The sequence below is a fragment of the Haliotis asinina genome, chromosome 15, assembly GCF_037392515.1.
Source record: "Haliotis asinina isolate JCU_RB_2024 chromosome 15, JCU_Hal_asi_v2, whole genome shotgun sequence".
NCBI lineage: Eukaryota > Metazoa > Mollusca > Gastropoda > Lepetellida > Haliotidae > Haliotis > Haliotis asinina.
Window position 1 is genome coordinate 3,160,001 of NC_090294.1, and position 23,479 is coordinate 3,183,479.

The following is a 23,479-nucleotide window of genomic DNA, read 5'->3' on the forward strand; positions in this document are numbered from 1 at the left end:
GCGTTCGCTCGTCACGCCTTAGACCAGGGTTCGATTCCGCACATGGGTACAATGTGTGAAGCTCAGTTCTTGTGTCCTCCGCAGTGATGTTGCTGGAATATTGCTGAAGGCGGTATAAAAGTAACTCTTTGAGTTGAAATACACGACATTGTTTCTCGCAATCCCTGTACATTAAAGCAGCCGATATACAACAAAATATAATATTTATGACTCCTCATACGACTGTAATACTGTGGACTTGCAGCGTGGCATTACCAGTAATAATGATGAAATACTGCTTGCCACACACACACACCTGTGAAATAAAACTGTTTATGTCACTGTAATTTTGCTCAAATTACAACTTACAATACAAGTGAAATATGATACTGTGAAATATAACTCTTAGCACTACTTAACTGTTCATCTCACATACTCCATGGAGATCCCTGAAAACTTGGCTAGAAGGATTGGTCAGGGTCTTATTACGTCGCCTCATAAGTGCCCATGGTCCCTAGTCTGGTGGTCTGCCTTCAGCTATTGCTGATCTATAGCCTGTTTTCTCATTGTACTGTTTTCTATAATTAAAATATTCTAGATTTACATAGTCATTTAATATTCATATCTGTAATATTTTAGTTGTTTTTGTTTGTTTTTTATTGTCCTTCGTTGACGGGTCTTCTTTTTTTCTTATCATTCAGTTGTATTAATGGTGAATTTATAGCTTGTTCTAGTCACGATATGGCTAAAATATTGCCGATGTGACTGTAAACCTTACCTCACTCACTAACTTATATGCCGCCTTAGGCAGTATATAAACAAAGTGTAAACTAGGGTCAGGTTTGAGCCCGTTTCCTGCACACCAGTCTAACGTTACAAGCACATCACATAGTAGCCGTGGTTTGATGAACACACAGAACGTGGTATTCCAAATTTGATCTGACTTTTTCTTAATGCGTTGACGTGTGTTGGTCATGATATCAACCTACTGCTCAGGCGGGGTTATCTAAGGACTATGAGACTCCTGATTTATTGCTGTGGCACTCGCTCGCTTCTACTCACTCTTCGTGATTCTTGTTGAAAGACAAACATGTCAAGACAATTTTACCTTCTAAATGAGTGAGTGAAATATGTTGAGTAAATGCTGTGAAAGATGCCTTACTGGTGTCTGAAGGACAACTGTAGGTGTTTATACAAGCTGCTGTAATCACTTATGCACATGGCCCTGAAATCAATACAAAATCGTTCTTAGCTCATATTCCACAGCAGCAAATTGATATTTTAAGATGATCTAATGATTACAGTATTGATGGAACGTACTTGCTGATCAATGAGAAATAGATCAATTGCCAGTATCAATGTAACGAATGCATGCAATATAACGAGATGGCTTTCACCTCTCAGTAGCATAATATTGAAAACATATCAAAAACATATTTACCCTATACAAATTTCCACCGACATCTGTCGACAGTTTGCATTTTATGCTCTCAGTTTCTGCAACAACATTTACACCAGGAACTGCCATAAACACCCCGAGTGCATACAAACTGGATTCGAACTCCGATAACATATTGACAAAGAGCAAACAGCCAAATTGCCATTCTGTGCCTGAAGTGCTTTAACCAGCTTCCTGCGAGGGGTTGGCGAGGAATGAGCTATTCAATAACGAAGCTGATTTCAGGTGCCCCCTGTCATATTGGATTTGTCGCATTTTGAGGAGCACACAAAGACGGCGGTCGTTACACCCCTCGGTAAATTTACACTTAGTTTAAGAAGGTCATTAAGGGGAAATCTGGTTTGATAGATTCTCTATTAAATATCGGAAAGATCAAGTAATTTACGTATGAATGAGTAAGGGGGCATAAGCTCTCCTTATATTCATATCTCCGCGAATATTAAGCTGATTTATCGCAACAGATTTTCGGAATTTGGTTAGGAAATTATTCCATATGCGTAACGGGTCAAGACAGTCAATGACGAGAACAAGATACTTATAAAACATGATCCATACCCTGTAAGGAGCTTTAAGGACGCCATAACCAGATTACTTCGTGGAGAAGCACGAGGACTCATCCACACTACGCTGGTGAAATTATCTTTACACAGACGTGGGGAATCTAATTCATAAGCAGGTAACTTCAGTCCACTCTAAAGCCTCTCCAGAGTTGACCATCACATTTGTCGATGACCTCCGTGTACAAGAGGTGACCTATTGAACTGTCGGACACTGGGGCGGCCCTGGCTGACTTGAATACAGACCCTACCGGGCAAAGATCCATTAAGTCATATTCAAAGTGCAGCCATCAAATAAATATAAAACGCCAACGCCTGATTATGACAAGTTTCGATTATCAGCCATGATTCTAAGGGGTGTAACGGGCAAAATAGTGTTTCCCTACCACTCGACAACGGCGATGATTCCAGGTGTTCGCCAAAAGGAAGACTCGTCCTTCCCTATTCTTTGTCAATAATACGAATATGCGAAGATTTTCTTCAGAGATTGTCTCCTGTTGTCACTACGTAAAGGATTTATTTCTGGTGTTTGAACAGAGTGATATGATGATCAGTACTGTCACATATTCCTACAAGATCACTTTAGATATTCACAACAGAGAAAGAATCCGTGTTTCAATTTTAGAAACTGCAGCCTTCTAAAAGTATCTTCAGTTGCATCTAGTGGTAAATATATTTAAAAGCTTCAAGCAGTTTGTGAGAAAGGCAAGAGTATACTGGGATTTCTTTTCTATAATTATATGCTAAGGTCAGATGACGTTTATTGGTTGACGAAAAGTATTCGTCAGATTTTATCTACCATCAACGCTGAAAATAATGGACAGGTTTCTGTTTAATAGAGGTTGCCTCCTGGTGTAGGTCAACCAGTTTCTTGTGCAGTATTATGTGCTATGGTTCAAGTCTAACGTGATACTTGTTGATTACCCTTGATCTGTCTACTATATGTGTGTTCTCTTTGGTGACACCAACAATGTGAAACGCCCTTGGGCTTATTTACTGCATGACAGACGTGCTATAAGTCCGTCACAACCACTCAGGCTGGTTCCAGTGACATGAAGGACCTTATCTTACAGTGGGAACTGTTATCTGTGTATTTCGTCTGCACAACCTTAACTCACACTCATTATGCTGAGTGATGCCCGTCAATTCCATGTAACAATCCACCTAGCTTACTCGCGACCACGTGAGGTTCATTAGATAAACACCAATTTCCCTTCTTTATTGTCCTCGTTAGCATAACTCGTGGGTATTCCACCCCCGCCGCTGTAGCAGAGGCAGGCTGGTCTTAAAAGCTGTTCATGTTAATACATTGACAGCCAGATGCAATAAAGATGCTAAGCCCGTATCAACAAGTTACAAACGCAGGGTGAGTCTGGCTGGCCAATTACTCGACTATTTGTTGCCTCAACTCACACACGCGGTGGTCTTGTTAGAGACCAGTGGTCAGCAGATTCCGACGTCATTGTCAACGGCGGACCGAACTACCTGGAAGCAGCTTCACTTACGTTTTCATACACATCGAAACTATTCAGATAGATGACGCTGAAGAGGATGCGACTGATATTGTTAATGACACAGTGCTTTTGATGTCGGAAATGGCGTACAGTTCGTCATCACATTGTAAAGGTGTCTTTCTTGAAACAGGTGTACCGACATTTTTGTGAAATATAATGTTGGTGCTTGTTAGTTTGATCCGCGTTGTGGTTTCGGTAATTGCTTTACTTATGGGTGGAGAAACCTGTTCTGTACTCTTAATGAAAGACTAATGATCCAGATGAGGTTTAATTAATTGTTACACTAGTGAAATCTGAACCACTCGCACTGATGTACAATCTTCAAATGTAGACTTGTTAACGCTAGAAATGTTTTATATGTCTAGAGCAATTTCAAAGTCAAACATTCATTTGCTTCAGTTTGCAGAACGCTGCACATCTTCAGATCTGCAGAACGTATCATCTTTATGGCAACAGGTGGGGTGGGTCTCGGACGTTTATGAGACATCAGACAACAGACAACCATCAGTATTCCTGCTTTTACCGATACCCGCCAACAACCTCCTGGCAGACCTCCAGTGTCAAAGGTTAAATTGTAACATCGTCTAATTTCTAGCATATAATTCACTGATTGTACTCGTTTATGAACAGTTTCTCGTTCAGCAGGTGTGAGTGGTAACGTCAACGGGTGGATTTACAAATGGGCATATACCGACCACGGTTTCATCTTCTAATCCAAGTTTCAAGCCAGGACCAATATTTAAAATACTGCGTTGATAACATGATTTGGAAAATAGTAAACACTTACTTTATGGTGGGGACACAAGGTGAGTCGATTTTGCATGATGCACCGGGTGCCAGAAGCTTTTCGTACGTACACCTGGATGCTTGGCGACTACACATCCTGCACTACACATGGCATCAACTAAAGCACATCGATCTTAACTCCTCATACTTTCCCATGTGTTACAGTTAATACTTTGCCGTGACAAAAGGTATAAGAAATCCGCTATGAACCAGCAAAATATAACACAGACAAGTTTTAAGATATTCAATATTATAATATTATGTATTGACCAAAGAGCAAGATACAATAATTCACAATAGAGGTTTCTAGTACAATGCAACTGAATCAAATCTAAAGTAATGAGTCACCAATATAGCATCAACTAACCAAACTCTAGGTCTACAGTGAGAAACAGTTATACTCAATCGTTCACATCGAGCTTTCTTGAATGTAGGTCGAACGTTGGCGAAGAGGCAGACAGATGTAGGTATGCCGACTGATGAGACTCCAGTATAACTGTGAAAGCACATCCGTGTGTGTGTGTGTGTGTGTGTGTGTGTGTGTGTGTGTGTGTGTGTGTGTTTCGTCAACACAACAACGGGCCTTTATATACACAGTCACTGATTCTTGAGCATTCCAGCGGATTATGGAACCTTCGCGATCGGTCTCGTGCTTACCAACAGTCAAAACACACACCTGAGTGCCTAAAAGGAGGCAACTCTAAAGCGCTACCTCAAAAGGCCTGCCGCTAAAAAAAACTATTACCATGATAGGAAATGTGACTCATAATAACTCCCACTCAAAACTCCAAACATTGTGACCCAATAATAGCTATCACTCAATCAATAATACAAATTACAGAAAACACACTCTCGTAACTCATGTCATATTGGATTTGTCGCATTCTGAGGAGCATACAAAGACGGTCGTTACACATAGTCTGTTTTGGGAATAAGAATAATATTCTTCGTTCCTTTTGTTTCTTTGACTGAAAAAACCAGCCAAATTCACACTTAGGTATAATGCAAAAAAATCATGAAATACAAGTTTCATCGTAAAACTTAGTAAGGGTCACTTAACTTGAAAGACATGTCTTCATTTGACGTAATACTGCTAAAAGAAATGTATGTTCCTGATGTAATGTCACAATAGTACAATTGGTTCTTCCTTTATCAGGAATGTTGTTATGAGAGCGTATTAATTTTTTTCAATTTTTATAATCTTTGAATAGCTGATAGTTATCATGGGTCACATTTCGCACCATATATGTTCAATGGCAACAGTATTTTAGTGGCACGACTTTTTGGATAGCGCTTAAGAGTTGCCTCCCATGAGGTAGTCTTTTGTATAAGTATCTGCATTGACTGGTGATAAACACGAGGTCGATCGAGAAGGTTCTGACTGAATGCTGATACAGCCACGCTTTGCTGGAATGTTCAAGAATCTGTCTCAGTATATATGAAGACTGATTGTTGTGTTGACAGACATACAGGGACTTGCACTTGGAATTATCCTGGAGGGATACTTCTGCCCATCATCGTCTGTCTGTAAACATCGTTTGACCCACATTCAAGATTGCACTTCGTGCGGAACTGTTCTCTGTGTAGACAAGTTTATCAGGTATATCAGGTCTCACTGTAAATGTCAAGACACTGGTGAGGTAATATTTGATATTTGTGACCCATTACACTACACTGGTGACACAAATGCACTGCACTAGAAATCTGCATTGTGATTCATTGTAACTTTCTCATTGTTTGCTCTCTCTCTCTCTCTCTCTCTCTCTCTTTCTCTCTCCATATATATATGTATATATATATATAGAGAGAGAGAGAGAGAGAGAGAGTATATATATATATGAGAGAGAGAGAGAGTATATATATCAAATACATATATATACACACACCGTAACAATGCACTGGCAGTCAAGATGCAAGTACACAATGAGAAATGTGTACTGAATGTCAACTCTACCTGTCACAGTTTCAGTGAGTATTCACATTACTGATGTAAAAACTCGAAACAGGTGCTCGTCTGAAATATATAACTGTCCGTGCCAAATCATATGAGCAATGTATCTGAAAAGGGAATACTTAGCGCACACAAATACTTTTATCTTGTGGAGATTGCTAATGTCTGTTGTCTCATTCAGCAATATTCCACCTTTGTGACGGAGCTCTGAAATTTTGAGTCGAGGCCAGGCGATCAAAGATGGACATCAGATACTGATCTACGCGCACGAAAATGCATCTGCAAGCCAGACCAAATGACCCCGTTATCGTTGACGTGTTTCAACAACGTCTGACCACACTTTCAGTCGCCTCTAACAACAAGCAATGGTTACTGGACACCAATTATAACCCAGATTGTCACGGGTATAAAATATGGTAGTCAGTGCTTCCGTAAACTGAACCCCTATCAAATGCACAAATTAATACGAATTATTCCATTCCGCCTAAACACAATGTTAGTTATTGTTGTGATTGTTTTTTCTAATACTCGTAAGCTTCTGTGCGTGTTTATGTGTTCAATAACAGCGGAATGGGTTTTGAGTAATTAGGAAAAGTATTATTTGCTGAAAGGAACCTAATTTTCTACTCACTCACCCCGCAGATGGCGAACATAAATATACACAATCCATCTCCTAATGACAAAGGAGTCTCAATAATAAAAGGTAATTTGGTGCAATACATGATTAATCTCCATGAAATACAGATAGAAAGTTTATCTTACGACATGCACCTCCCACAGACCACACAGCCGCGCTATTGAACGTCATTGCTTCCTCTTTCTTATTCGAAGTAAGCGGAAAAAACATGCGAATCTGTCAAAGAATGACTTGAAATTCAACTTTCTGCAATCTATTCACACTTGCATTATTGATCGGAAATATATGTGCTACAACATGAAAACTACGTCGCCTGGGAATGTAATGTACAGTGTGGTAACATTTTTTGCGAGACGTCTTGTATCCTGAAAAATATAAAAAACATATTCATTAAACTCAAATTGTACGACCGTGACAGGGTACATTATTCACACTTCTTTCGTGTTTCCCTATGTGTCAGTGTGACACTTCAGTTCACGAACAATCACTTCCCGCTTCATCTGTATGCGTTGGACTCTTTTAGCGTAACGGACGGTGAGGTAGCATAGTGGTAAAACTGTTCGTTCGTCACCCGGAAAACCTGTTTCAACTTCCCGCATGGGTACAATATGTGAAGCCCATTTCAGGTATCCCTTACAGAGATATTGCTGGAATATTGCTAAACGTGTCGGAAAATTAACTAACTGACTCACCTTTAGTGTAAACTTCGATCGTCGACTAACGATCACCTAATTATCAAGTCTATTGTTCACAAGTCAACACCTAGGTATCACCAAAACGAGTGGCAGTATAAATTCAAAGGTAAAGAAGGAAATAGAAAGGAGTGAAGCCGTAAAGACAGTGATGTTAATACTCACATCTCAGCAACAGTACCCACTCCAACAATAGACCTAGCAGGGTACAAGGATCAGCACACACAATGCTGGTCGCCTTGAAAATTGAGATGAAGCGTGAAATGAGATGCAGTAGGCAGCCCTCTTATTTACACAGAATATTCTATAGTACTCTATAATTCAGAAGATCCTTGAATCAGCTCCGTGTAGCTCGGTTCAGATCTTTCTGTCCAAATTCCAGTAAAAGTCCAGATATAGATCACCTGATGTTAACAGCCACTTGTTGGCACTAATACTGCTTTGCATAGAATATGAAAATGTCTTAAACATACGTACTGTACCTTGTGTTATAAAACAACTGCCACGAAACACCTAAGATCATTAGACTGAAAAGTGGACAAGGATTGAAAGACATGTGCCAGTTTACACTACACACGAACATAAAGACGATAAAGATATTTTCACAATCTTGACAAAACCCTGTCCACATCCATGGGAAATATCCGCTAAAAGCAGAGTGAAAACAGATAATTGTATTGACAGCTGTATCATTGGCGCAGCACATGAAACAGTACCTGAGAATGCCTTACATTACCTCGAGGCACTCAAATTGATGTGTAAAACATCCAAATGATTAGTAGCGAAGGACAGTTAGATTATCACTTTAGATTAGATTGCCCACCGTCTCGATTTGCATTCGATTTAGATGGCTGCTTTGAGTTTTGCAATCGTCTTTGGTCTGTATTTACTTTAGCTGAGATCGCATTCTGTTTTGATTTTGATATTTTTTTCAGTTTGGAAGACACTCTGGCTCCCTACAATTTCGCTGAACTCTGAATCTTAAGCAGTATTTTTGCTGTTAGCGTATCTTACTACAGAAAATATTCTTGTACAGTTATAATTTGAGGAAACACGATTTATGTTATGTGTTCATGTGAACAGTTGCCTTGTTTTTTAATGTATTTGTGACTCTCTTAAAGATTACATACTTCGTCAAGAAAGACCCATCCAACAGAAATCCTCACCTCCAATCCATCACAGTTTGCCAGTGTCAGATACTGACATTGCTCGCTAACAACTCTTCTCTACTCTGTATCTGTATATTTTTTCAAGTGCCTAATAAACTCTCTGTTTACAACGACAATGTTTCAAATTACTGAGTTAATGAAGTTAGTATTGCAAAAAATGAAAATGCGTCCATGGTTACACATAAACTAATATGTTAGTTTTCTCTATACATCGGAGCGCCACTTTCATAGTTGTATATAATTCCATTGTTCGAATCTTGGTGTCACCAAATACCTAACCGGTATCTGTCAACGAATCACGCCCGGGAATATATGTGTCCAGTGTGTACGACCTTCTTCCACACAGGCTTCACCCTGTAAGCTGACACGTGGTGAGGCATATTATCTCTGTAATCTGTTTAACATCGACATTAAAGCCCTAATCATTCATTCAACCTTACCAACTGAGTATCCACGTCACATTTCATCAGAATCACATAAGGTTAATACGAGTTTACAACCACTGTGCCTATAAACCTCCCTTGCCGTAGAAGATATTGACCTATCCAAGCCGCACAATTTGTCCACAGTCAAAGTCCCCCACGATGTCGACAGTCTCGCCGTGTTTTGTGACAGGTGTAGAAGACTAGGTACATACTGACGTTGTCTGAGGCATCAATGTCAACAAGGACACATGGCGCCCTCTCGTGAGACGCTCAGACAATAGACCTGGAACAACATTGTTCTGTCGTCCTTTGTTTGTCATCTGGTCCTGCAAGTGGAGGATTAACAAAGGGATCTTCCTGTCTGTTTAATGTAACAACTGTTTCTCGTGACGTGATTATTGTTTTGAGACATGTCCCTAAGTGAATGGAAAACAGATAATTCCCGATCTGACACTCTATCCACGGGTTTTTGCCCATAATACCATATTTACCTGAAAAATCAATGATATTGCCGTAGACGCATCAATATATCGGGTGTTGTTAGGACTGTCGTTGGTGACTTGTGAAATGGATAGCACGGAATGTAAGGGCTCGTACGGCATCACTTCAGTGCTTCTATTGTGTGTGTTATCGATGATGTTGACTATACACAAATGTATATATGTATGACTCGTTCGTTGAACGCATGCTTTACAACACCACTGTAGATTGTAAAACAAGAGCTAAATATGTTCATACGACAATTAAATGAGTCTAGCTTATCAAGACGATGTGGGTAAACCATTAGCCATCTTTTGTCTACGCTGATACATGAAACCGTCCTCTATGGTCCTATTTTTTGTACCACACCTTTAACCAAGAATATTACAGAAAGTTTCTAAGAGGTTAAAGCATATAGGGGACGCGGTTTGTTTTGCTTCGGTCATCTCACATTATATCGCAGAATACAAATAAACCAGCCGTTCCACAAAAGTTACTTTTAACATGGATTCTCCACATAAGAATATTTAGGAATCTTGACCAGTGTTGCTGACAATTAAATACACACATGATACATTCCTTTTGGATGTTTAGGTCTCATCAAATTCTATAAAGGACCTGATTTCCAGTTAACTCCCGATTTCAAATTTGGAATAAACACGTAACAATTGCTGAAAGCAATATTTCATCCATCACGGTATATATTGCTATTCATCGTGAACACTGGGTTATATATAACAAGAAACATTGTGCATTGCTGCCATCGTATTCATTTATTAAGCAACTGTTGCAGATGTATAGCCTAACGCCACGACATTGTTTATTATAATTATCTATATGTTTGCAGATACGCCTGCAGCCAGTATAGACTCCGGTCTGTCGCCCACTGGTCAGTTATATATCCTCTCTTACAATGTTCTGAAGATATGTCCCGACATAATCATCGATGGTCAAGGACTGCCACCGTATAAGTTCCTAGTTGCAAAAATGGAAATAGATGAAAAAGAGACAGTACCATAAATATTGATAACATGTCTGCCTGTATTTACCCGACAGGACGTCACACCATCAGTCACTGGATTTTCAGATTGAGACTCGTCACACAGGAAAGGATATTGCTGAATGATCTTAAACAAACAAACAAACACACCTGTCCAAAATGTGGTGAGAAGTGTGCCTTTCGCTGAGGTGTTTTCATGAATGTAGAAATGGTCACCAGTTCAAGCATTTCTTGTTTTAGCAGAGAAAGGTATACTGTAATCAACAATAACGCTGGAGTTGCTGCCGGACAGAACGTCACATGGTATATTCATATTTGGCACTTACACTCTCTGTGAGATGCGAATCGTCCACAAGCGGCAAACCTGTTCGTTTTCCTTGAAACATTTTGAAAGAGCTTTCAACAGAACAATCTGGTCTTTGACAGACTATCGCGTGGGTTTCTCGCCTTCGACCAAGATGGCGGTGAAAGATAATTCAAGCCTTTGCACGAGCGTCCTGAATAAACTATTTTCTTTTCCCAAGTTGGTTGCAGCATCTATGCATACATAAGTGGTTAGTCCACGCTGCACTAACAATCATATTACAAAGTCATCGCCTGCATTTTCGAAGTTACCCTTGCGCTGAGATAGTCTAAGTTAATGTATGGCACTTCGGACTTTTCAAGATGGACTTCGAAAATTTAGGTCCAACTTCGATTCTCAACACGGGTACGATGTGTTAAGCCTATTTATGGCGTCCCCGACGTTGCTAGGACAGGCGGTATAAAATCCAACTCACTCACTCACAGGGGTATTTTCATAGAGCTATATAATTCACTTCTCAACACTTCTCGACATCAATGATTAACACACGAGAAATATTGTTGATTCCTGATGTCTGGATGAATAAGACTGACAAAAGGGACTGGGACTGCCAGTTTAACTGAATCCACTGTATACATGAATATGTCCAAAATATCTTGATATGCCCCCTTTTAATCAAAGCTAGTTGCAGACATAAAGGAACACTCAACAAACTACAAACAGATATTACACATCAAAGACAAATCAGTCTCCACTTCAGATTTGTGCAGAAATTGATAGAGTTAAACATGTTGGAGTAATCACTTTAAGATGTTTGAACCACGTGCAATCAATACTTCTGGTAACAAATCTGAAATAGAAATTTCCAGATATCATTAGGTTATGATGATCCATGACTCTTTTTGTCCACCAAACTGTCAAGACAGTACACGAAACCCAGACGATTGCGCTGCTTTTTCGGTCAATTCATAACAGCCTGGAACATGAAATGGGTTTAAAACGAAAATGATTTATAAAGAAATCAAATTGCCGTCTCCATCACAGGGCTGCATTGCTTGTTGAGTTTTCAGTTCAAAGAAATAGTTTGAAAGTGAAGATTCGCTTACCAAAGTGACTGGCAACCAAATGACCTCTAAAGTTGCTGAATTCTGAATGTAAATCCGACGACTATAACTTCATACAGTAGCTTCATTTACAGAATGATCAACATCAAAGATGATTGATTTTACTTTAATGTTCTCTTACATTCAAACAATATTATAAACGCATTGTGTTAATACCAAAGGTTCATTCTTGAAACATGGTAAAGTGAGGTTGCACTGAAATAGATTCGGAGGCGCTCGTCCAGAGATATTCACCCACCGGATGGCCTCATGTATTAGGTGATTATGTTGGATGAGCTCAACTTGACACTTCAATTGGCGTTGGAATATGATTTCTTGTAAAATCATCAGACGTAAGCGATTAGAAGGAATGCATATATCAAAGCCGTCAAGCGGATCTGCTGTTGAACGGCCTTGACCAGACATACCATTCATATATATGGGAAGCGTCCACCCATGCCACAGGTTCAACAAGTATTTTTACATTTGAAACCAAGTTTGACTCCTCAGCGATATTACTGAATCAAGCGGCTATGGCAGCTACAGAAGGGGGAGGGGGCCCGGAACAGATCCCTAGTAAACGTCTACGATACCCGCTCACATGACCTCATCAGTAGAGACCCATGCAGACAACTGACCTCAGTAACTCATGCTTGTCATAACAGACAACTATCAGGATAGGGAGGTCAGGCAAGCTGACTTAGTTGACACAAATGATCGGTTCCCAGGTACTCAGATCAATGCTTATCCTGTTAATCACTGGATTGTCTGGTCCAAACTCGATTATATACAGACCGCCGCAAAATTACTTAAAGCGGTGTAAAACTAAACACGCTCACTCACCCATCAGTAGATACCTCTGTGCCACTCACGACCTGTTTCTAACATACATGTGCTAGTGAACACAATGGCTATGTCTGACACGAACGTGTGCTTGTGTATAAACCGAGTTGCACCATATCCACACCTTTGTGTAGGAGAAGACACCGACATATCTGACCCCATAGCGGTACCTCCCATGAAGCAGTTATGTCCATCGACCTTTATCTCAAAACACTTTCAAGACAACTATGGGTTTAGTCTCCAGAAGCGTCTGCAACCCCCTACTGATGAGTGGTAGTCTTATACGAAGGGCTGGAAATCGGTTGAATGGCCGTTGAGGCCACATGCAGATCGATATCGACTCCCATGCCGTATTGACACACCTGTGTACATATCAACTTTCTGGAAGTGTTTGAGCGCCAGATGGCAATCATGTAATAAAACAATTATGGCGGTTGGCTGTTTTTCTCGACAAATCTGTGTATAACGGTCTCCCCTGTTTCCAATGTTTCTGGTGTTTCATGCACAGTTAATACATGATTGGACAATGCGACATTAACGCTAGAACAAGTGGTACCCCTAAAACCCGATCGCCCCATTCAACGGAGACTAATAACATTTCTTCTCTTTTACAATATAATCCACTGACAGTAGACATGAATACTTTTTTTCTGGGACATCCTGTCATGAAAACAACGAATACATTCCACTAAATGAAAACAGTCCGCCATTTCCTACTAACAGTATATCAAGATTGAGTCGCTGGCAAGCAACCTCTCCTCATAGCTAACTAGAGCTGTGGACAAGTTCGTTTGTGGACGAGTTCTCTGCAGAGTGTTTTCATTGACATTTTCCATATGAATGAATCCTTTTCTTCACGGTTATCTGCCATGTGACGGGGGTGATCACCAGCCTGTTAGACCCGTCTAATAGTTGTATTGATTGTGACCTGACAAACCAACGCTAAATTTGCCTAACTGAGGTGTAATCAAGACATACGGGTTTATGAAGCCTCTTGGCGTGGTTATGGCATCAATACGCTTCCATACATTGTTAGGTTGTTCTACGGTTACAAATACGGACTTACAGATCATACACATAGTCATGATGAACAGAAGTATCTTTGTCTCAGGTCAGAGACCTTTTTTAAGAATTGATTTCCCTGTTGCTTGTGTGTATCCGCGTGTACACGTCACAGACAAAGTTGTCGACAATAATCGCTTTTGAGACTGCTTTTTCCAATAATTAACACACAGAATCTATAATCATTTAAAACAGTGAGTCAATAATTAGGGTAAAAATACTAACAGTTAATGCTTCTTATTAAATACTTAACGCAAAATCTATAAACGATTAAGAAGGCTTACTCACTGTGTCAGTAAATACATCCATAATAACGGGTTTAAATACTGCTTAGTTAATAATAGAAACAAAATCTTTAAACATTAAAAACGGTATGCACATTGTGTCAATATATACGTTAACAATAATAGATTTAAATACGGCTTATTTAATAATGTACTCAAAATCTATGAACGTTAAAAACACTGTGCACATTGTGTCAATAAATACGTCAACAATAATAGATTTAAATACGGCTTATTTAATAATGTACTCAAAATCTATGAACGTTAAAAACACTGTGCACATTGTGTCAATAAATACGTCAACAATGACAGCTTCAAAGACACCGTTCTTCATAATTAACATGCAAAATCAATGGACAAACTAGTAAATCACTGTCACTGTAGGAATGTAACGCAAGTCCCACCCACTCTGTAGAAAACGAAAACAATGATCCAGCTTTGGCCTAATTTTCGTTCATGGACGAAAATATTGCCTGATAAACCATTCTATGTTCTCTGGTGCATTTAGCTGAGGAACACAATTGTGGACATGTGGACATGTGGACATATTCAGATTTGTGGGATTTTTTTTTTTTTTTTTTTTTTTTATGGCGCCCTACACGATGCTCGAGGAGGCTGGTTTACAAACATCTAACTGAACACGCGCACTGATGGTGTGTACATGCTGATAACTTGATGTAACCCGGGTTCACAGCTTATTGTCCATAGGTGAGCGGCACACCTCTCGAAGCAATCATTGATGGCATAAATGCACTTTTATCGTCAACTCTACTATGATCCCCCAGCTGTGATGAAATAAAGTATATGCGGTTTTACCAGACTGCGAAGCAGTGGTGCTGTGGGCCTCCTCACCAACCATAGCAGACAAAACTGCAGACATGGGATCGTTTGGTTAGCTCTATAAATAAATATCTCCCCATGCTTGCGTGATGTTTGTTTCGTACACCGGTCTCACATTCGTGATGCTGAGGTATTATTTAAGACCTAAGGCATAATTACCAGTCAATTATTAATATCAGATTGGATTAAACGTCCTGGCCTCTAAAATAAGACCCTTAATCAGTTTGACGTCTGCTTGAAACAAACGAGGCTGAAGACGGTACACCATAAATCATATGTCATGTACTGCACTCCATAAAACGTAAACTAGCAGCACCTTATACCACGTATACCGTATACCAAATACCTTACACTGCATACCATAACCCGTATACCCAGCAAACTGATTGTTTTGGGGGTTTCACACAAAATGAATATTACTATAACCAGCTATGTGCTAAAGCTGATTCCAGTTACAGTATAAGATGGCTGTACGGGTTAGTGGTCAGATTGCTTTCATCGATATCAGCTTCTTTATGGTAAAAAAACCCCAAGCATTTCACGGTATGTGTTCCCGCGTTCACCAGTAAACGTGAACGCCTAAAGTGATCAGCAGAATCTATGTGTTCCTTCATAAACATGTTGACTTTCATACACTCTCATGTGCACCATAACCAAATGCAATTTACACCCGTCTTACATTCCGTTTAAAGTCACGTTGTGCTCGTCTCATTCTTTTGCTACTTTACACGGCACTAAGCAGTGACATTGTTGTAACCTGCCCTGCAACCTGTCAAAATACTATAGACATGGCGAGACCCGTAAGCCTGGCTATAAGAAAATTAACATCTCTTGGCACACGTCAGATCTTGACGAAATAACAAAACATCCCTGTTTGTTCGAATGTCCATTGAGACATGCATCAGAAAAAAGTCTTAAATAGGTCGTCTGACAAAAATGCACGTCCAGATTTTTCAATATTCTCTCATGGAAGAACTCGGCAAATGAAATTTTGTTCGTTCATTCGCGTCATCAAAGTCACAGCCGACTCACAACATTGGGAACCCATCCTCAGAGACCAACTAAACTGAAATTGATTTTCAGATCCGCGCTGGAGTCAAGGATGGGAGCCGACTGCCGTAAACACTTGAGCATCTGTCACGTTTAGCACGGGAACGTGTTTTTAATTCACAAACCTTGGGTATTTTCACAAACAGCCTGAAATGGGCTTAAAACGCCAAGACACAGTCTCTTTCCTTTGATCAAAGTGCACTAGTTTGGGATTGTTCTGCTTTAATGCGCCAAAAACTCTCTGTAGGCATGGTGAAAAACAGTAGTCAATCAATTTCAAAGATGTCTGAAAGTTGGAGAAAAGCGTGCCTATAATGAGAGAGATTAGCAGCGATTCTATGCTAATCAAGTCCGATGGATGATAGTTTGATGTTGTACTGTGGTATTTAGGCTGCATTGATTTTAACTGTACTCTTAGCAAGCGCTATTTGAGTGGCTTTTATAAATGAAGAGTTCTAAATAACATTATCAGCCTAAATGGTTATTTCTATTTCTAACGTATCAATATCTGGGTGGAAATATGGCATATAGTAATGAGATTAACTCTGATCAAATTTCATGTTTACAATAATGAAGCAAAATTGTTTTATGGAAAACAACTTCTGTGTTATCATATGATGAGGTGTTTCGGTCGGGATTCCTATTTGTTGTCAAGCAAGAGTGAAGTACAACAGTACAACGCGGACCTATGTACAGGGATACAGTAATAACAAGAAGTAGGTTTGAATCAAAGAGATTAACAACGACAAAAACGGATGGTGGTAATGATGTTGGGACAATAGGAGGAAGTCAATGGTAATGGAGTCAGAAAACAAAATATACAAATATACATGGCCCATACGATCAATTTTCTAGCAGTGAACTGGAGTGTTGTTTTTATGAGGTCATTGAATGCAGATGGGGTGAGTTGCAAATGGGTCTCTGATTGAGGGCTTGTGTTTCCGGAGGATTTGCAGGGCTTCTGCAATGTACATTGACACACGTTTCGTTTCTTCAAACTGTGTGGAAAGAGCAGTTCAGCACTTTTTACTGTGGGGGGGGGGGCTCAGATTGAAAACAAATTTTTGTTTCGTTGTATTGGTAGACCTTGACGTTAATATGTAATTAAGTTCAAAGGAAGACTCCAAACCAAGATAGTACAAGTAATTTCTTGTGCCATGTCGTAGGTGATATATACCGTGAATAAAAAGTTAGGCGCCACTAGTATATTTTGCAAAAATATAGGTTGGCACATTCATGAGCTTTTGGAAAACATGCATTTTGTTTTCCTCAAAAAGTTTACCTTCTTTTGACAAGAGAAAATCAGAAATGACTGTTACATGGTCACATGATTGTCACTTTTAACTTGTGAAACCTAACTTTAATAGTCTTGCATAAGCACATCAGGAATAGGTATTTTGTGTTAAAAGCAGTGTCATCATATCTGTAACAATATTCCCTTTAATTGTAAATACAAATGATTATGACATCCCTAAATCAGTTACCAGATGAACCTTCTCTAAATATGGATTGGTCTTCCCAAATAGTTCAACCTCATATTTCCATAGCTTCACATCTTACTTTTGAAATAGGCTGGCGCTTAACTTTTGTATTCGCGGTATATGAAGAGCATCTGCTTCTACAAATGCACCAAATGCGTAGATTCATTCTGATGTTGGTGATCACTGACTATCTGGTCCAGACTCGAAACGATCTCGTTGTTGCCTCCTTCAGCAACAAATGGTTCCTGACGAACAATCTGGTCGTGTGGCCAGTGATGAGACCCTTTCAGATTAGAAATGGTGCATGCAATCTGTTAGTTTAAATGTTTAATATATAACCGGTCATTTTCAGACAGTGTGCAAGTAGAATCTTCCAGTCGTGGGCTCGTATCTATTAACATGGGAAAATTGAGCAAAGTTTTACCAGTATTTTATAACGGTATGTGTTATTGAAAACTGGAAATTTACAGACCAACTGACCACGGTCCTCAGTGTTAAACCTGTCAAGGATCACTGTGATAACGAGTATCGGACTTAATCCGAGACAAGTATCTCTAAAGTTAACAGAACCAAGGTGCAATGCAATGTATCTGTCTTTTTTACGACTGTTTGTAGTTCCCAGTGGTCAAATCACGTGCGCGCCACGTATCCCTTCGTGGCATACTCAGGACTGACCATCGATGCCTTGGTCCATCTATATGACATAATCTGAACTTTACAAAAACAACATTATCGTAACTTTTATCTGAAACGCGATTTTCTGTGGTAGCTGGAATGGGTATGTAATACGGATGACAGTCACAAATCGGGGGTGGCTGTCTTGTAAATTGCATTACGTTGTAAATACTTGCTGTTTTGTAACTGTATACAATGTAGATTGTGTAAACGCCCTCTAACTTGATGTGTAGTGAATTTTAGTAATTACATTACATTGTTTACGTTTGAATGTGTACCGTGATTAATGTGGTATGTATAACGAATCTAAGTATGATCTTTATATTCTTTGAAAGCTGATTGATAACCATAATTGTAACATATTACTATTAAATTATCATGTAAAACATCCTGTGACTGCTGTGTATTAAACACCTTGTTTGTTTTACTCAGGGGTTGTGTGGTGTGTGGGTTGGTATAGCCATACCTCTGGCCAAACTATGTAATATATGCATGGCCCTCTCAGCGCCAACACCATGGGTATTTAACTGTTATGTTATTGTTTATGAAAGGGCCACAGTCTTGTTCAAGGCATCACTGTTGTTAATCCACATACAAAACACACTGCATCTTCAAACCTGCGTCAGTAACTAAGATTGGTTAAAATAACTGCATTATGTACAAAAAGCTAGAGCACAGTCATTTTCTATTGCGCTGAAGACAATAGACACCTTTTTATCCAGATTGCCCAGAACATACATTGACCTGTTATTCCCTGGTTGACGGACACGGACATTTTTGCTAAGTCTACGGCAATATAGTGCTTATATTCTGTAGATCTAGACATCTACGTACACACACAGAAACTGGATACTTCTGTTTTGGCACTTGGATCCCATATTAATTTTGCAGCCTTGCAAGCGAAGTAAGACGAAATTACACAACGGGCTGTGAGCAACAACAAGGTGATTTCCGCGATTTAAGTTGAATAACTCCATTTGGATTTAGTTGGCAGGTGCTACAAGTATTTGTTTTATACAATAGGTGTCTGAGTGTGACAGTCACTGTACATGACGTACATTCACTCCTCAAAACACACAACGTTGATGATAGTAATAGAGAAAAGGTCGTCTTTGTTACAAGCTACTATTCTCAAGGCGTGCAGTGTTCTCCGGTGTACCTCGTCAGTCCTTATACCGCTATTGATGGCTTCACCACTTGACAGCATTTATTTTTGACATTTTTTCATTGACATGCCGTTTAAGGAACCCATTGTAAACAAACCATACAATTTCGTTATGATGATAGCATGAACCCGTGTCAGATGTCACAAAAATGGAAATTCAATACATCTTTTTCTAGACATTCCCAGAGGATAAATGTTTGTTAACATTCAGTTAGAGGATGTCAAAAATATAGATTTGACCCTGGACCTTTGGGGCGGAAATAAACTATGAATGTACTTCAATGCCATTTTGAGTCCTGTCAAGAGGATTTGAATATAGAACTTAATCACATTTAAATATCTCTCAATTTACGTCAACTGGTGTCGATTTCTTTCTAACCGAGTTCCAAGACAAAGTGAGATTGCCGATTCACATGGTTAGTTTATTGAGCAAACAGAAAATCCGAACAATTGCAGCGAAACACTCTAAAAATGCTCTGTGGAAGTTTCAATCACGTAGTAATCCTGGGCGATTATGTTAGTGCCAGATTGTAATATCACCGAAATGGAATTAACGGAAGGAAGTATCAGTGTTATCAACATGTCAAAACTTCTTGGCAACCTTTCCGAAAATACATAAGAGCATCGGGTTCATGTTTCACGGTGTCATATTTGTAGTTGTGAATAACATTGCATGACTTTTCTGCATGCGCGGAATATTGTTCAAATACGGTGCTTCTTCGTTACCAAGCCCTATTGTCTCCATGTGGACCTTTGAACAAATGGCCTTCAGTAACATGTTTGCGTAAAACCAATGGTTATGACCTACTATCAGATGAATTATGACCATGGATGTTATTTCAGTCAGCATGAAGGTACGTTTAACAGTAATGGAAAACGTAATTCCAATGAACGATTTTTCACCATTCAAACATTTTTGTACAATGGTGTTTTGATTGAACCCTCTGAGATGTAAAAGTCAACCACTGCAAATCCTAGTTGCAATTTATTGTGTTCAGTCAAACAGAAGCAGCCAGTAATTAAATCAGCATCACATTGGGATCAATGAAGTTGTAAATTTTGTCACCATGACAAGTGTATTTATCTCTTTCAACCCCTTCAATATTTCAATACACATGACACACAGAAAGGTTTAGTTGATAAATCATTAAGGATAAAGATTAGTGTTCTCAGATTAAAGTTCATGCTCCGGCCCAACTGCTGGAGGAGAAAAAGAAACACTCGGTATGCGAACGTAATAAATTGTCCACATCCAATGGTAAATAATTCCAACATTTCCTTTAATCCAGCCTATAATTAATATAATATTTGTTCTTGAGGTTTCTCAGATCAAATGTTCTGAAGTTCTCATTGGTACAGCGGGGTTTGTATCTCCAGAAGTTAGCCCGTGTGTTTGAGGAATGCCACCAAGTCAAACATTTGCAGGCGGGTAATTTAATTGTCCGCGCGTTCCAGCCTCCATTCCTCTCCAAATCGTATTTGGTTTGCCTTGGTAAACATGCAATGGCGTTTTATATCTGTGATCCTTCCGCTACAACGCCTTGTCTCACATCAAACACGTGCTGTTCATTATAGATTTTTCTGACGTTATATTGTCAACAGGAACATGTCCTGGTGTGTAACATGCCGAAATAGATTCCAATCGGCAAAGTATTAACAAGAATGATATGAATGGATCCCTGAACAATGATCACGTGTTTTCAGAGATACTGTTATAAGTGGCTTTAAACATAAGTCGCTACTTGTATGCTATCCGTAGATACATCGGTTACACGGTGACCTCGAGTCTAAAAAAGCTATGGTATTATAACAATAAACTTGGCCATAAAGATTTTAACATTGACTAAACACACATTTATTACAGTCAGTTCACGATAACAAGGCTTCCCCGCTTCTTCAAATGTCCCTTCATTGTGCAACAGACCACAGTGTTACGAGTGTGTATTTTCTATTTTTAATTAAGTAATTACTATGATTGGGTCACAATATTTAAGGTTTAGTGTTAGTTATTATGGGTCACACTTCCTACAGAGAATTATTTAAGCGGCACGCCTCTAAGGCAGTACTGTAGAGTTACCTCCTTTTGAAAAAAAACAACACGAGGCGACAACATTCTAGATCTCTCCACGTTAGTGGCGATGGTTATGTGCTCGAACTTTCGGGAAATGACTGAGTGTATATATAAATGCTGGTTGCCGTGGTGGGACACACACACATATATACTGGAGTAGCATCATAAATCGCTGCCAACGTTTGATCTTCACAGCCGCCGTCAGACCGCTCGCTGTGTTACATTCTTCATAACTGTCTCTCTCGCTCACTAAGACTTTGGCGAGTTTGCTATATTATATTTTGTGACCCAGTGCCTTAGATTTTGTCTCATTTCTATTGTATTTGAAATTGGAATTGTGAAATTGACTTGTAACATTGTATAACTTGCTCTCTCTTTGCTAAATTTGAATGTTTTAGACTTGTCTGTGTTCTGTTTTGCTGGATCACAGGGGATTTCTTACACCTTTTGTCACGACAAATTCTTAACCGTAACAATAGGTAGAGCTCTGCCTTCCTAACAGTAACAGTCTTAAATGGGTCACCTGAATGTGATACGCGTTTATATACAGTTATACCCACTCATCAGCAAATACAATTCTGATCGTCCATTCTCGTCATCAAAGTCACAGCCGACTCACAACATTGGGAACACATCCTCAGAGACCAACTAAACTGAAACTGATTTTCAGTCTGGAGTCAAGGATGGGAGCCGACTGACTGCCATAAACACTTGAGCATCTGTCACGTTTAGCACGTGAACGTGTTTTTAATCCACAAACCTTGGGTATTTTCAGAGCTTGGAAGGTGCTTAGAACGCCAAGACACAGTCTCTTACCTTTGATCAAAGTGCACTAGGATGGTATTGTTCTGCTTTAATACGCCAAATGTCTCTGTAGGCATGCTGTAAACCAGCACACAATCAATTTCAAGATGTCTGAAAGTTGAAGAAAAGAGTGTTTATAATGAGAGCAATTAGCATCGAATCGGTGCTTATCATGTCCGATGGATGATAGTTTGATGTTGTACTGTGGTATTTAGGCTGTATTGATTTTAACTGCACTCTTAGCAAGCGCTATTTGAGTGGCTTTGATAAATGAATAGTTCTCAATAACATTATCAGCCTAAATGGTTATTTTTGCTTCTCAGGTATCATTATCTGGGTGAAAATATTATATTAATGACCCACCGAGCCGTGTATCCACCGACGCAAAAAGCCCGTATACCTTGAATCACAGTGCTACAACGAATTTATCTTACTGAATGTTCAAATCTCTAATTATGTAAATATGCCACTGAAACAAACTGAAATTCAGCCATATATTGTAACAGCTTAAGGCACCCGTGGCGAGCCACCTCCTTGTGGTGGGTGCTGGGTAACGCCAAGAGCTCGCCGACACCCCCGTTGTGCACGGGGGGGGGGATATTTGGTCCACCAACCCGTTTGCCGTGGGTTGCAACCCTGTGTCGGTGGAGGAAGAGATCCTGGTGGTTGAGGGCAATAGGTGCCTGCAACCGTGTACCTATTGCTCAACACACCACTTTGGCCCTGACTTCACCTAGACGGGAGGTAGAACTGGCCCGGTTCTACCAATCGGCTGGTCATGTCATGCCCTGTGCATGGTCAACATCAAATGTGGATTATGTATATCTTTGTATCTTTTCCACGAAATATTTTTGTGATACTCTCATGTTTGAAAATTGTTGCTATGCCTAGAGTCCTATGCCAGAAGGATGGTGGCTCATGGGCCAATCTGGCAATACTGACCCCCGGGTTCTATGTGTCTTCAGATAATAGCCATGGGCGGAACCAGCCTGACTTTTCTTTTGTTTGCCAATTTTTGCTACCTGTGTCTGTACTGCTAGAGTATAACAACCCTGTAACCCTGGTGGTTTGGAGTCGGTTTCCACTTCGACACCGTCCTTGTTGACACTCCATGGTGGGTGGGGAGCAGGGTTGTCAAATATCCTTTC